Source organism: Phaethon aethereus, assembly GCF_964289735.1.
Source record: "Phaethon aethereus genome assembly, chromosome: 14".
In the NCBI taxonomy this organism is placed as follows: domain Eukaryota; kingdom Metazoa; phylum Chordata; class Aves; order Phaethontiformes; family Phaethontidae; genus Phaethon; species Phaethon aethereus.
Window position 1 is genome coordinate 5,164,749 of NC_138590.1, and position 14,070 is coordinate 5,178,818.

General features: G+C 42.5%; 1 protein-coding gene across 6 annotated transcripts in view; it reads right to left on the reverse strand.

The window, feature by feature from the left end:
- TENM2 (teneurin transmembrane protein 2) overlaps positions 1-14,070 on the reverse strand; it is a gene marked incomplete at both ends in the record, with an annotated part of 548,700 nt that overhangs the window by 189,252 nt on the left and 345,378 nt on the right. The window lies entirely within an intron of this gene.

Here is a 14,070-nt window from a genome sequence, read left to right on the forward strand (position 1 = left end):
TCTATTGAGCAACGCCACAAACATACACCAAGATCTGAAAATTATGCTACTCTTTCAGCCTCTCTCATTGAAAAATGACAGATGATGTTTTTTAGAGATAAAGAAGGATATACACTTTTCTCATTCTTTGAGTACTGACAAGTTTGCATTGGTTATGAAAATACATTTTTCTAATCAATAAGGCAAGAAAATTAAATTAAAAAGCACATGAGAAGAAAATAGAACAAGCAGGTGTCATTCTAGCATAGTCACTCTTCTAAACACAAACACAAAATGGTAAATAAGTTTAAGAGCAATTCCATATGTTACAACAGTTTAATTCTAATGAAAATAGCAAAAGAGATTGAAGAAAAGAAACACCGTAAGTGTATTATGAACCACATGCTTTAGTCATTATATCAAGTTGTAGTTTTCTAGTGAACAATAATCAGAAAGAGTAATATTAGTGAAACTACAATTATAATGTTGTGTTTGTTTTTAGAAACTGAAGCACATTCTGTGCTTAGTAACTTATACAATAAAAGAAAATACAAGGGGAAACCGGTTGCAGCTAGACTGGTCTATTTTTATATGAAACAATGAAGTATAGAAAAACTGCTGAACTGATCAATTAACCCTAAGTTAATTAAGGCCAATAGTTAAAAAAACCCACCATACCACAAACCTGCCCAAAACAATAACTAACCATTCAAGGAGGGCAAAGCCCAACTGAGAATCAGGCCACGTAGGCAGGAATCGGTGCATCATTTCAGTCTTCCAAATGCTGAAGTTCTTCTCAAAACACCTTTTGTAACCCAGGGGATATTTTAGACTCACACGTTAAGCCATCCAAGACAGGAGAAGTATCCACCTCTTTTCTTTTGTATAAGGAAAACCAGGTGATAGTGCAGCTCAACGCCTGGCGAGCGGAGGGGAGCCGGCAGCGCAGCGCCAGCCGCGGCGGGCCCCGAGCCCCCTCGCACCAGCTCCTGCCCCGCACTGCTCTGCCGACTGCCCGCCCCAGCAAAAAGCAATGAAAACGCCGGCTCCGAACGGCAAGACAACTAGGGAACAGCGGGAGAACCGACTTTTTCCGAGGGAGATCACTCAACATTGGAACAGGCTGCCCAGAGAGGTGGTGGAGTCACCATCACTGAAAGTGTTCAAAAAACGTGTAGACGTGGCACTTCAGGACATGGTTTAGGGGACATGGTGGTGTTGGGTTGGTGGTGGCACTTGATGATCTTAAAGGTCTTTTGCAATCTTAATGATTCTGTGATTTTCTTCAGTGGTCTGTGGGCCTGGGCAAGCACAGGCTGATGAAGAAGAGGCAGACGGGTTTACTGGGACTTGTGCAAGGCAAGTAGAAGTTGTCCTGGGACAAGAAGCTTTAAGAAGGGAATGGAAATAAATTCTGCCTCCTTTACATGCTGCTTTAAGACTGCATAGAAGTTTCTTCACCTTTTTTGAATGCGTGTTGCCTGAATGCTCACCTTATGGTAAGGTCAACTGCTTTGAACACAAAGACACATTTCACGAACACATCCTAAATTTTAGGGCCATCGTATGTGCTGCTCACCTCACTATCCTTGCCTCAGGCGTGTCTTACACGCGCTTGAAGGAGACTGTTTAGCCCAGCAAACTTTGTGTTTTAAACCCCCATTTGGACCTCCTAAAACATAAATGTCTAATCTACACCAGGTCCCGCGCCATCCCCCAACAGCCTGCGGAGCAAGGCACAGCAGGAAGAAAATGTGTCTGGACAATATCCACACGCACAGAAGCTTAAGTGGAATTACTCTCCTAGCCTGTGTGCCGGCTTTAAACAAAGGGTGTTTGGATTTCACTAAGTGGATATTTATGAGTGATAAAATACAAACGTGTGCCCTTGTGCTAAAAATGACTTCAGAAGATTCATGCGCTTTGTATTTTCTTAACTCGGGTTTGATGCAGCTTTCCCTTTTGGAGGATAAACGTGGAAGAGTCATGCCCACATAACAAAAAAAGTTTTGCTCCGAGAGACACAGTAGTGCCAGCTATATAAAGACTCTGAATCTTGCAACCACAAGATCATAGAGACGGTTCTTAAAAGTGAGCCAACTGCACATCAGTAAGAATGAACAGAATTTCTGTAAGATTAAGGAAGCAAGAACTGAATTCAAGTTACTACAAATTAATTTAATCTGCCTCAAGACTCCGTTCCCACACAGTAAATAAAATGTACTGTGCAAAATAAGCTGTGCAGCAGTAACTGAACATGCGCTGCAGCTGCAAAAGCTCAGAAATCTGGCATAAGATGAATGTAGCATTTAATATAGAATAATAAAACAAATACTGATGTCAACATTATATAGATATTATATAGTTTAGATTAAAACATGTAAAAGCATGCATATATATATAAGTACTAACTAGGCAGCACACACAATCATACGTATATATGAAAGAGATAAAAGCTTAATATGCTGCTTCTCCATATATCTGTTTAAATGAATCAAAAGCAGAAGTAGAACTTGCCAGAGATGTAAGATTGGATTCGCATCTGAACATCTGAGCACTTCTTTATGACCATCTTTGCCTAAATTAAAACTTCAGCAGCAGCACCTGCAAATCTGCTGAGCTCAGAAATTCCAAAAAGTAAATCACTTGTCCCGTAATGAAAGACCAGCAGCCTAAAAGGATTGTCATGACATACCTTAATGACATGCTCTGCGGCCTCTTGCCAATTGCTCTGTTATTGGGAAGCTTAAACACAGTGTCTTGATGGAGTACATTTGGCTTTTTACATCAGAAAAGAGATTTTTTTTTGGATATAGCAGTTGCCAATATTGCTTTGGCGAAAAATACTAAGGAAATTATGCCTTTTCTCAACTATTACATGAATTTGGGATTTTACCAGAATACACTAGACAATCTCAAACATTTAAGACTTAAAGAGAAGTCTCTTAAAACCCCAAGAAAAATCAGAGAACTGGGAATCTGAAATACTGGTACCCTCCATGTCTTGGCGTTTTTTAGTTTTTAATTCCTGATTTAAACTCACAAATAGATGAACATACCTAATTCTAATGAATTTTAGTACACGTTGATTATGCTGAGCTCTTTTGAAAAATCAGGGCCTGATGACCGTATAATCAACACGCGACTCTTCAAGAGATCTTACTGCGGTCAAGAGTACCAGCAATGCTCGTTTCAAATGTGCAAATTAGAAGCTGAGTGAGGATAAATTGTGTTCTAATTAAGTTATCTGAAAATACAAAGTCTGCTCTATGTATCTTCGAAGTAATCATAGGCTATCCAATTGACTTATTTGGGTTTAATCAGAACCAAAATGCTAAAAAAGAAAAAAAAAAGTTTTGCTCTGTTCATTCTTCATCCAGTAAAACATTTAAACACATCAGGCTAACGTAAAGGTAAAATTCAGCTAAAGAAGGATAGCACTTGTCTCCTTGAAAACAAACAAAAAACCACCAAAACTCCAACCCTGAGCGTAATTCTGTCCCCGTGGCCTTCCTTTTTTTTGCGCAGACAAGAAAGGAAAGGGTCTGCAGCCCAAAGCACGACCCACGGCTACTGCCGCGCTGTGCGCAGCGCAGGGCGAGAGCAGGGGTGCCAGGGGAGCGCTGGGTGATGGGCAGCCGCTGCAGGTCCTTCGGGAGCCTGTGCTGCTGCATCCTAACGGCCTTGTTCTGGCAGGAGCCTGGCGACCGCAGGGATCAGGAAAAGCCACTGGATGTCACAGCGTTCCAGGTACGGCAGCAACGGCCGTGTGCCCCTGAGCACGCGCTTCCGAACGCCACTTCTCAGTTATTTTTGCAGTTCAAATGTTTCCTACTATACCAAGTGAAACTTCAGATCTGCTTTAATAGGGTCAAATTATTTTTCAAGCTCTTCCAAGGCTTGAGTACGCTCACTTAACACATGCACTAAACCCATGCAGCACAACGATCTGAGGAGAACAAGTTAATCTCGGAGATTAAATGCAACGCAGAATCAGCAGCATCCCTAATCTAAGCCAGGCAATCGCTTCCCTGCATCCCAGTTCTTTGTCAATGCTACCTCAAAAAAGTAATGCAGACTGTCTCTTAGTTGTGCTGAATTAACCTCTGTGCCATGATTAAATGCTACAGACACATAAGCACCTCCTCATCAATCCTTTTCACAAAAGAACTAAAAGAATAAAAACAAACATACATTATTTTCCTGAAATGAACAACGATGCAGCTATTTCCTTATATATCAAAACAATACAAATATTGGACACAAAAAGATAACCAAGCTGATGCATTAAAAGAAAACATGAATAAAGTAAACCCACAGAAAATCCCTGTTAGCCAGCACCAGAAACCCAATCGTCAGTATTCCTAGTTCTTTATTCAAATAACTCTACCACACTCTTTTCTCCAGGAAACCACATCACCTGCTATCACGACGAGTAACGAGTTTTTCACAGAACCACAGGGCCACCTTCCAAGCTAAATTCACCTTCAAAGGCAGACCAGCTTACTCGGAGTCAGGAAGAAAAGCAAGCATTGGGGCAGCCAGGAATACAATAGGGCATCCCAAGGAGCTGCCGGCTCGGTGGCCAGCTTTCCCCTGGGATTTCAGCCCTCATTTGAGTTTGGCAGGGTGGGACCAGGGTTCCTTCCCAGCAATAGAGACTCTGTGTTATGCTATGTCTGCTTCAGTTCTTCTGTTCGTTTGATTTCATTCTCTCAATTATTTTGTGCAAGGCTATAGTTAAATAGAATCTAAATGTTCTGAAAATGTTTTCAACATACGCTGTAAAAAAGCAAGCTCTCTTGCCCATAACCTCGGCTATCATCTCTCGTTGTTGTAAACCCAAAACGTTTGCCAGGTGTTCTTTCTTTTGTCCATGTTTTTATAGTGTTTGGGCTGTCATCCCAGACTGTACATTTCAAACTGAAAATTCAGTAAACGGGTGGAATAAAAATGTAAGTCACTTATCAGTCTCTGCCAGCGCACTGCAGCCAGCTCCTCAGCACAGTGTTAGAGCAGAAAATTAAATGTTGCTGTGGCGAAAAAGAAACAACAAGAAACAAACAAAAAATACCTCATTGCTTACCCACGGTATCCAGATAATGACAGAAAAGGGGAAAGGCGGTTTAAAGGATAAAGTCTAGGATTTGGTCCCAGTTTCTAGACCCTGCTCTGACCGAGGCAGCCCTTGAGCGATGACGGACGGACCCCTTGCTGTCTGTAAGCGTCTTTAGCCCTGTCCCGCGCAGGAGCGTTGAAGGTAACCTGCCTTCCCGCCGCGGCGGCCGGACGAGGCAGTGGAACGCGCCTGCCTGCGGCTGCCAGCCTGCGGGGCACGGGCCCATGGCACGGGAGGCAGAAGCGGCAGCAGCCCCGTTCGCTCCGCCAGAGCTGAGGTGCTGCCGTGCACCTCCCGAACCCGGAGGTGCCGACGGGCTCTGTGCAGGCGGGCAAGTGCACCTAGACACAATCAGCCCGCGGGCAGCGGGAATATTCGCTTGTTCTCGGCATTGCTGGAGCCAAAGATTTGGTCTTGTTGGCAGACGGATCGCTTGGCTGTGAAAAAGTGGTGTGCACACTCACGCAAGCAAAGTAGGACCAGGAGTCTGACCTGAGGGATTACAGTCATATAACCAATTTTCTCAAGTGAGAGTCACCTACAAAAAGGTTAAAAACCACTGCGCTACGAAAGAGTATTATCTGAGATACCATGTACTAATTATATTTGCTGAAATATATCACTTAAATATTCATTATCACCCTGCATGAGGCGCATCGGCTGCAAAAAATAATGGCTAGTCAATGGCAAAACGTATCACTTTAATAATAATGCTTTGTGTGGACTCTGTGTCCTGTGATACGCGGATATATGTGTATTTGTGTGTGTGTAGATAGGTATGCACACTATTTCCATTTTTACATATCATGAAAATGAGTCACAGAAAGGTTAAAGAGTCTTCTTTCCTATTAAAAAAAAAATCCATGCACTGCACATCTTAATCAACCTTCTCATCTAGTTTTGCAATAATGAAATAGATATAAAACATATTTCAGAGAGACTAAGGAGGCATTTATCTTCTTTAGCTTAAATATATGACTTTTGTCTGGAGAAGGCATTGATGTAAGAAGGTCTAAAAAGGAAAGCATACATATATCTTTCTAAGCAATAAAGTTCATAATTACTGTCATAATTACCATGGAACATTTTAGTGCAGAATGCCAAATGTTGCTCCACATACCCGTGTCTGCAGCATGGGAAAGAGCTGACCCCTATCTAGAGACTCACACCAGCCCCCTCCAAAGCTTACACCATGCGATACGCTGACGGTCACGCCACAGAGAAAGGGAAGACGTACGTTCTTCTGAACAACATGCAGAACCTTCTGCACAGAAATATTTAGGCCAGCAGTGCCAGCCTGGTGACATTTTCCAGACAGGAGTACAGCTTGAAAACTCCTGTTTCCCTGGATGGTCCAAGGGGGACCCTGAAAATTTTCACAGCGACGTGAGAATAATTGCACTGTAATTTCCAATCCGTTGCGAGTCTGGAGTCAGGAGGAACAGTCAGTCACCCCCAAAGCTACGTCAGCGGGGCTCCGGGTTTTACATAACCCGGTCAGCTAGCACGCAAAGCTGCGTTCCAAGGGGGCAAAAGAAATGTTAGTCGCAGGTGTTTTAATGCAATACATTATCGTGATTATTTCAGAAACACCACAGAACGTGTTAAATGCTGTCCAAAATAATCTTTTTTTGTTGTTGGTGTTAAATCTAACCTCATAAAAATTTTATGCAAGAAAGAGTCTCTCAAAATAAATTACTGAAAGTAACTGTGCCAGAGCGAAGATTTAATAGGAGACTGAGATCTCAGCAATGCCTAGGCAAACTTTTTAATAAATCAGCCTTCCAGGTATTGCAGATCCTTTAAGAAGGAAAGGTCTATCAGCAGAGTAACGATTTTGAATTCTTCTGTTGTTCTAAGAGTCTGTAATGACAAGTCTCACCGCTGAGAAGTTTGGCAGCTGAACTATTAATGGAACTAAATATATTGAACGTGGATTTCAGCATCAAGTAATTTCTCTGTTTCTCACCAATATTATCATCACTTCCCAGCAGCACTAACTTTTGTCAACTGCTGAATTTTTTTCTTATTCCACCCTATACCACTGCCTTGGGATGATTCAACATAATGCATACTGCACACCAATCTGAATTTTTTTTCAGTTCAATAGCAGCATCAACAAAAATATGCTACTTTTCTTGTTTAAAGGGAAAAAAAAAAAAAGTTCTATCTTACCACAATGCTCTTCCATGGGTTTTCAGGGTCAGACAACTTTTTTTCAGAAATATTTACAGTATTACCCCTTCAGCCCAAAGCAAGCATGAAAATAATAATTAAATACCATTTTTCCTTTAGGCTGAACCACCTGATAATCAAATGATGGAAATGAACACTGATATATAAGAATCTTTAACAAGAAGACTTACTGACATATACCAGTAAATACAAGGTTCCTGGAGCAGCTTTCTGGGACAATTCAAGTTCACAGCTCCTGGGAAGCCAGTTATTTACTGCCTTGACCAGCTGTTTCCAAACATGTAGAACAGGTAAAAATAATTTGTGTAGACCATATGGAAAAATTAAGAGGAATGTTGCGGAATGCTGCGGTAAAGAAAAGCAAACATAATGCAATGTATATGTTACATTGAATCAGAGTTTTCAATAGGTTATTGAAAAAAAAGACAACTTTTTAAAAGCAGTCAAGGTACAAATAACTACAAGAAAGAAACGAACATTCGTCTGCCTCCAGGGTACTGCAAGCTGCAACACTACATGGCCGCATTTCTTTCATAGGCAGTGGAATTTGGTTTGAATTCTTTATTGGTTGGTATCGGACAAAAAAGAAAGTCACAAGCCATGCAAATGAGAAGTCCTGTCGAAGCTGCCTGACTTTTCAGGGTACCAGAGACCTCAGCTACCACAGACAACAGGTTCTGTTATTCAGAAGATGAAACCATGGGTTAGTGAGTGAAAATACAGGGTATTGTAAGATGGTATATGAAAGTCCTCACACAGCTTATCACTCAGCAGCAAATGAGCCAATATTAAGCCAGCAGTTCTTATAAAAGTTTTTAATTAGAGATTTTAGTGTGTGAAGGAAAAAAAAAACAAACGAAAAAGCACACCCCCAAAGTCATACATGCAAAACCAGAAAAGTCAATACGAGAGAACTTCAGCTATGAAAATGATCGGTCCTTGTTCGGGTGCTGCAGCTGGGCCGGAAAGCATCAAAATACGACGTCTGACGTGACCGGCTTTCAGGGGCTGATGCCAATCCCCATCGCCTACAGCCTCGGTGCCGCGCAGGTGCCCGGCAAACTACTGACCTTGACTCTCAACGTGGCGGAGCTAAAGGAGAGCCAAGCCCCAGCAGATGCCACCCGGCCTTGCCCAGGGATCAAAGGAGTCCGAGTGCGGAGCAGCGCGGGGCCGCCAGCGTGGCTGAGCCGAGGCCAGGCCAGCGTGGGGAACGTCAGCGCCGGCCTGGGAGCCACTTCCCTGCGCCGACCGCGCGCCGCGTCCCCGCCAGCGCCCGAGGGGCACGGCGTGCTGCTTCAGGCACAGCTCCAGGCTAACAGCAAAACAGCTTTCAGACTAGAGCTGGCTTTCGGTCAGCTCTGTCAGGAGATCAGGAAAATCAGCTGCCTAACACCACCGTGATGAGGCGCCCACTGAGTTCATGCTGCCCAGCAGTTCTCTCAGCAGTACCCCATCAAATACCCACCGCTGCTGCGTTACCATGAATGAATCCACTGCAGGCTCGAAAAACACGCTCTAGCGAAGAAGAAATGAAGCAGCCCACTGAAAACTCCGACTGGCTGCAGAAGACCAAGTGTTGTCGTATCTAAATGGCATTACCAACACCTTGCAGAAACTTCATCCCCACCAAGATGTTAAACCTCAGTGCAACGCTCTATGAGCTCGAAGGGGTTCTCAGAATAAGGCTGTGGGCCATTTTTCTCTTTTTTTCATGTTATAAAATGCACCTATCTAATCACTTACAATCAGTGAAAACGTAACCACGGTTCACTACTCGTCCCCGGGGCCCGTGCTGCTCGCTTATCTGACATCCCCTGCCCAGTTACCCAGCCTACCTCTGATACCATCCCTACAACGCAACTATAAGCTTTGGGCTGCCGCTTCAAATACGCACTGGTCTTACTTCTCCAGCGTGGAGAAGGCAAATGCATTTAACAGCCTGAAGAAACTGTGTAATCGTACTGGCAGACACCAAACGCTGAAGTGGTGCCACATTACCGCAACAAAGAGAATGCAGGGGAAGTGTAACATCTTTCGGCAATGCTGCCTGTTCCCAGTGTCCAGGGGAGAGCGAATAGCACGGTCCTGTTCATTAGCTATACGGCACCCATTTCTGAAAACACAGCATCACCCCAGGTACTCAGATCAGCATCATCTTTACCTGTCCTCCTTCATCTCAAGACCATGATTTTATTTTTCTGAGAAGACCAGCATCGCAAAGAGGCTCAAATAAAGAGCCATAGAAATGTTGTATTAATTGAGCAATGAGAGAACAGATTCCATTTTCTATTTAAGTTATAAAAGTAGCTATGATAATTGAAGTATATAGTGTTTCTTCCTTCAGAATGTCTGAGACCACCACAGTGCTAAGTGGGAGTTTAGTACTGTGAAAAGAAAGAGAGAAAACAGCTCTCAGGTGCAATGTGGTATAGTGGCAATATTAAAGAAGAATTTAAACATGGGAAAAGAGGATGACCCCAATATTTTATCTAACTAACGTCACAGGAGACCAGACAGTAGTTAAACACCAACATTGCAGTTTGGCTAAAACCTCCGGATAAACATCTGCCACCTTGCAAAAATTGCTAACAGCTGTTTCTAATGATGAGAAATAATCAAAACCCATTTTTGAAATCTGCTTGAAAATGCATGCGGGATTGCTGAAATCTCTTGGACAGCAAAGGTTCACAGCAGTTAAAGCCATCATGTGACAGATGAATTTCAGAAAACCCATAGACCAAGGGGCAAAACTTTTTGACACTGAAGTCGACTTGTGAAATCATGACAAAGAAAAGGAGATAATGAGGATTCTGAAGTCAGTCAAAGAATTCTGCTTCTCTGAGACATGGGGGCAAGGAAAGAGTCAGTATAAATGAAGGGAAGAAGACACTAAAGAAATATGTCCTATTAGCTCTTAAAGTAGTGTGATAGTGGTCTTCTGCATAGAAAGGAAGCTTCCGATGATTATGTGTGTTGGATGTATAGGTTATATGCAGGCACAATACAAACAGATCAGTAGATGAGAGCCGAAGACCTAGTACCCCTCTTCTACACTATATGCTGTTTGCATAGTGTAGGGCAGTAAATTTGGACTAGATTTAGATTGATACATGCGGATCAAAGGTCCTCACCATCCATGTGCTTTGAAGCAGTCTCAAGGACCGGTCACTGGTTCCACCTCTCATGTCCCCACTAGAAGAGGGAACCCATTTGCATCAACTTGGCAAGATACTAATAAGTTAGCAGCTATTAGGGTGCAATTCTGTATTTGAAAAATTAAGTAATTTTGGTTTGATATCAAAACTATGAAACGGAATGACAGCACACAATCTTCCTATTTCTAAATTCATATGCAAGAAAAATCTGTGTTAAGTCTTCACAGCTATCTGTAGAGAGATGCTCAACACGTCAAGGCTTTTCTGCAAGGACCTTTTATCAACCACATTTTCCAAGGAACTTTCAGAAACAAAGAAGTTAAGCTTAAGGAACTCCAAAGTGAAGAGGCTATTTTTTTTTTCCTAAACATCTCTTGTATTTTAAGTAACAGTTATTTCAATTTTATGTTTACCTGTAAATTACAGCTATCTATAGTTTTAGGTAGTGGGATACTTATTAGGTGCCCCTACTTAACATGGAATGAACCAAAATCGAATTACTTTAGAAGATAAACTTACCTAGCTAAATTGTTGCTGTTAGGTAGCTGTGACTCTCCAGGCCAATACCAACTATCTTAAGAATGAAAAGAAAAAAAAAGAAAAGAAAAAAAAAGATACCCATTCATTTTTAGTCATTTTCTTGCTGCTGGTATATGTGAAAGATTTTCATTTACACTGATTTATCAACTCAGACAACTTCACTAATGGGGAGATTTACTCTGATAACAAAGAATCAAACTGCACCTTGAGAAGAGTATCGCAGGTGGGTACATGCATACAGCAACGGCGTCAGGAATAAGGATGACCTTTTATCAAATCCAACTCAAAAATTACAGTTATCATTGACACAGTCATGAGCGCAGAGAGATGCCCAGATAGCAAAGATTTTACTGTAAATTAGTGTTTCTGAAAGAAATATTCACAAACATGGGAAGGCAGAAGAGATGTTAAACTGAATAGTAAAACAAGGTATAGAAACGGATCATAAAACCCCGTAACCTCGTACTCTGACAACGTAGATGATGGAGTTTTTATCTGTCAAAGCTGCTTGTAATCAATGTTACATACACTGGATTCATCAATACCAACAACCACAATGATATAAGAATAATGCTAACACTTAGTGCTCTCTAACACACCTGCCCTGTGTTCTTTTTAAGGTGCTTCATACACGAAGCCTCGTAAGGTAAGGATGTTATCAGAGTTTTACAGGCCCAGAAACCAAAACACAGAGAGCAATGAGGTACTACAGAAGCGGGTGGCCGAGCCCCAGGCCCTGGTGTTGCCTGGACGTCTCTTCTTACAACAGCCCCTCCTCATCTGGCACCTACATTTCTCCAGTCACAACGAATTAAAACACACACAAGCTAATTCCTGGGGGGGCTAACAGAAAGTAACCCATGTTTAAGTGTAACTATTATTTCAAACAGGTTTGTTCTGGGTTTTTTGTTTTCATGCAGAGTATTTGAAGAAGGTGTTGCAGTAAGCAGAAGCAAATGGGTCATCTTCTGCACTGGGTAACGATGTGCAAGTGCAATATTGTTCTGCCTGACCTTTGAGCTAGCTGTTAAAAACCATCAACCCCCCCCCAAACAAAACCCTCACAGCTCATCATAGATTTTCCAAACGACACATAACGCAAGTCCTACCCAGTGGAGAGGATTACATTTTTAAGCTAGTGTCCAATTAGTACATTTTAACAGAAATGTAAGAGCAAAACCTACCCTCTACAGAGCATGCAAGTCGTTAAAGCTTAGACTGTTCCACGCATATTTTCTGCATCATATAAAAGTAGTCTGGAATAAAAACCAAACTACACATCTGTGTCGGATGCTGATAGACATCCTGAAACTGTTTCACTCTTTCAATTTACTTGCATATTGTTTGATACAAGCTCAGGGAAATATGGCAAGCTGTGCCATGAACGGAGGGGAAAAGAACTAACTCTCTGTTGCTGTACGTTGTCTTTTATTAACTGAGACTCCACAACACTCTAAAGCTATGAAATACTCAAGAAAAAATTATTAAATTATTCATCGGTGATAAGACAATTAAGAAGCAAAGTAAGGAGCAAGTGGAAGCTTGGTCCTGAGGGAGAACAGCTGGTCCTCTCATTAAAAGTACATTCTGGCAGCAAAATACTCTCTGAACTGAGGGAACCTGCTGCTAAAGCAGCCTCAGAGTCAAATTTAGGAGCAAGTGGCAGACAGACTCCTGTGAAGAGTAAGGTGGGTATACTCCAGGTATCGCTGTGTGGCTGGTGCAAGCTGCAAACCCCCTGCTTTGGGCAAAAAACTGTCGTTTTATTGCACTTTGGAACCACAACATCGGGCAGTAGCTGCCTTTGCGCTGCTGTGCCAAACTGGACTGAAGTAAGCTTAAAAGCCAAGGAAAGATGGCATTTGCACCAAATAAACGCCCAGCTGAGCACGGAGTCCAGCGGCGAGGGTGGTGTCTGAGCGCCCTGTGCCCCCACTTCAGGTTCCCTGTTTATCAAGCAGAACAGCGCTGCAGACCCCCAAGGGCTCCAGGGTGGTAAATACAGGAAAGCTCCCGGAGCAGCCTGCGACCTTCTCGGGAGCAGGTGCCATGGGCGTGCTGAACGTCAGCACTGCGCCTCTGCACAGAGGCCAAGCGCCGTGGTCAGGAAGGGCTGTTCCACCTTTGGGGTTGCGGCGGTGCAGGCGCTGTTGGGAAGAAAAAGGAGCTGTGCAACGTTAGCGACATGGAAAGCCTTTCAGAGGTGGAAAAGAGAAGGAAAAGGAGTAAGAAAGGGAAGGGAAAGACAACACTTTGGTGCAAAGTCTTCTATGGAGTGAAACAGCACACGCAAACCTGGTGCCATCCTGCTCTAACAGACCGGCTCATGGTGCCGGAGCTCTGAGAGTGTCTGAAAAACCCATCATTCAATACCATCGCTCCACTCCTCATCTCTCTCTTTCTGCTACCTACTATCTTTAGCTTGTGGGTTTTTTCATACTTTCTTGTTGTAATTTTTATTTCTTTTCCTGTCCTGCCACCGCTGCAATAGCTCAGGAGATTCACCCCTCAGCTCATCATCTCTTACAATCCATCCTCCAAGACAATCCATCAGAAACTCCTAATAAAAAACCCCAACCAAACAACAGACCATCTCTCACTCACAGCATCACAAAAGGACTTATTAATTTGTATAATTCCACTGCTGAGATACATAATTAGTGAGAATTATGATTTGTGTTCTTTAAAGACAGTATCCTTAAGAACGTCTACAGCAACCTCTGTAGCATCTGCTGAAGTATGAAATTCCCACTCACTGGCACATCTTGTTCTATACATTTGAGAAACTTTTTCAAATAACATCAAGGTCCATAATTTTTTTGTGACACAGAAATGCAAATCACTTACTTCATCTTAATCTCATACAATCTTACTTCCTAGTTAGATAAAACACCGCTAAGAATTTTCCTCCCTAAATGCCATCCTCTTCTTTCCCATATTTCCCCATACGTGTGGAGTATCTTTACAGCTGAAAGCAGAAAGACGTGAAGGGTTTTTTCCTAACCAATTAAGTCTGTTTAAAATTGTTACTCCAATTCTTGCATAAGATTCAAACATCTTGCATAACTGGCAGGAATT